We start from the raw sequence: 3,340 nt of genomic DNA on the forward strand, positions 1-3,340 counted from the left end.
CCTAGCTTGAACTGGAGATAGTTTTTTGTTAGTTGAAAACCTGCTAGTATTATACAGAGTTTAGTGCTATAAAATTGATGCCAGGAGTATTTCATATGATGTGGTTAACAATACTTTTGCAAGATATGAAAGACTCTGGGTTTTTTATTATTATTTCCCCTTTCAAACTTGAGTCCATGAACATGCATGCTTTTAGCACTTTAAACAGCCTTTTTCATTAAGTTAAAGACAGGCAGAGAAGGAGGTGGTAGAAGAGACAACACAAACCTGGAGCTTGCCTTGGTGTCCTGTCACCTCCCATGTAGTATGTGGATTGGAACCTGGGCCATGTACATAGCAAGGCACAAACTCCACCAGGTGAATCATCTCTTTGGCCTTGAAATTAATGTGTAACAACTTAGTAACTTATCTAGAATTTTAATTTAAATCAAGCTTAATAATAATATTTGTGTATACAGAATGTTAATGTCTTCATATATATATAGAATATGGGATGTTTTTAGGAAAAAATAAACAAATTATTCTACTTCGTGTGATATTTTGAATATGAATCTAGGTATAAAAAAGGAGATACTGACCTTGAGAATGTCTTCAATAAATGAATGATTTAGATGAATTTCAGGAAAGACATTAATACTGCATTCAGTCTATCTAAAGCCAGTGCTGTTTTATTATCTATAAGACATTGCATCTGTTTAAGTACAGTTTTTGTATACTATATGGGCTCTTAATAAGCAAGTCACACAATTGTGTAGGCATGTTTGATTGTGGTTTTAAAGAAAATTCATATAAGAGTTAAGTCATAGATTTTCTATTATTGTTACTAGGACTTCACTTAGTTTCATGCCTGAATAATTCCACTACTTCTGATGAATTCTATCTTTTGTTTGGTTGTTTCAAGATTGAGGATGAAAGACAGAAAAAGAAAGAGGCAGAGAGAGGAGGAAAGGAGGAAAGACACCACAGCAGTGCTTTACCATTTGTGAAGCTCCCCATTTTTCCAAGTGCACCCATGTGGTTACGTGGAATTTGATCCCTGGTATTCATGCATGGTATGGTATTTGTTCTACCAGATAAGCTACTACCTGGGTCAGGATTATATTTCTATTGTGCTTCTGTAATGCTTTAAACGGAACACAGAAAGTCACTGAGCAATTAGTTAAATGATATAATACAATAAACTGGAAACTTCATTGTGTTATAATTTATCATTGATTTCCTGGTTGCTAGAATAGAGTACTATTTTCAAGAACAAATCAGAAATTTTGGGAAAATTTATGAAATAGAGACATAAAATTTTATGAAATAAAATATATGGAATTAGAAGTGTTGACAGTACTGTCACATATACCAGCTGGGAGAATATTTCTGCCAGCTTCGTAATATGCTTAAAAAATGAATAGTTCTAACATTGGGAAAAAAATCTCCAATCATTTTAAGTTAATGTTCACTCTGAGCAGAGTCAATATATGTTTATTCTATCAAGATATTTTAATTTAAGCACATGATGTTCCACTTTTGCCAAAATGGCAGATATGGTTGTTTGAAGAAGTTCTCACAACAGAACAATTATCCTTTAAGAAAAGAAAAATAAAAACTTCTGGCTAAAATGACAGCAGACTACCAGTCTACTTTTGCTTCTGTTACCACCAACCAAAACTACAACATATATAGAAAAAATGGTATATGGATAGTTTTGAAGCTCAGATGAACAAGTATCAAAGGGGAAAGTCCAAAGTTCGAGGACAGAAGAGCCTACAACAAAGTAAATTTTTATTTTCTGCTGAGCTCTAGACAGATATCAAGCTCTCAATTATTGCCCTTGATGCTGCAACTAGCAGCTATGCTGCCTCTGTCATGATCTCTTAGTGACCTGTGGCCCACTGTTTTTGCCCACACTCAACTTCAGTACATGCCCATCTTGACCTGTGCCCAGTCCATGCCTGGATTCCAGCTAGGCCACCTGCTGTACTTCTAGGCTAAATGCAGTTCCAATTAGGCCCCCAACCCCTGAAAGTCTTTTATTAAGAGTTCTGGCACCCACTGACAGTTAACCTTGCAGAAAATTCAACATATACATATCTCCTGATGAAGGCCTAGAAACTATACCCTAAAGATATTTACCAAATTGAGAAAAATATAGTGGGTGACAACAAACTCAGAGAAATAATAAAGGCATTTATTGATATTAATAATAGTGCTCAGAGAAATGAAAAGTGAAGTGACAAAGATAAACGCATCAAAGGATAACATCTGCAAGAAGATAAAAAAGACCAAATCAGGGAACAAGAAGTTAAGGGAATAATGATAAAGTTATAAGTATCTATATGAATAAGACGATCTGAAAACATGTTTTTAAAATATTAAAGAAGTTCTAAGTAAATAAATAAGCATTTCTTGGCAGTGGATAAAGTCACAACATCATAAATGATGAATGTCTAACAAATAACTTAAATTCAAAGGATTTGTCAGAACTCCAGCACATTTTATATAAAACTTAAAAATCTCTTCTAAATTTTATATGAAGTGCAAAAACTAAACTGGAGCCAACATTTTTCTGAAAGAACAAAAATGTGAGAATATGCTATATAAGTTATCATAACACCAATACATTATAACTAGAGTGCCATAGTTCAGGTTTGGGTGGCATCTTAAGGTATTCTGATGACAGATGTAACATCAGTAAATCAATCAGAATAAACTTTTGACCACTAAGAGCAACATGTTAGATCAAATAAAAGACTTCCTATAGCACTATGAAATAGAAAAATATGCATTCTGGGTAAAATGATAAATAAAACAAAAAGATAGAGTGAAAAACCTACACAGAGATCCAGTCATATACTAAGAGTATATAAGGTAGAGGTATCATCTTGGTAACTGCCAAAGAAATCGCTATTTAAAGTCAGGAGAACCTCCACAAGGCTAGAAATGGACCTTCCTGATATGTGCACTTACCTGGGTGTGTCACTGTCCAGCCCCCTTGAAATGGACCTTCCTTATGACCCAATAATTCTTCTCCTACAGACATATCCTAAGGAGTCAATCACACCCATCCAAAAAAAAAAAAAAAAGATATATGTACACCATGCTCATAGCAGCATAATTCATAATATACAAAACCTGGAAACAACCCAAGTGCCCAACAACAGATGAGTGGTTGAGAACATTGTGATGTATATACACAATAGAATACTACTCAGCTATTAAGAATAATGAGCCCACTTTATTAGATTCATCCTAGATAGAGCTAGAAGGAATTATTTTTTTTTAATTTTTTAATTATATTTATTTATTTTCCCTTTTGTTGCCCTTGTTGTAGAAGGAATTATTTTAAGTG

This window comes from Erinaceus europaeus, chromosome 2 (genome assembly GCF_950295315.1).
Source record: "Erinaceus europaeus chromosome 2, mEriEur2.1, whole genome shotgun sequence".
NCBI lineage: Eukaryota > Metazoa > Chordata > Mammalia > Eulipotyphla > Erinaceidae > Erinaceus > Erinaceus europaeus.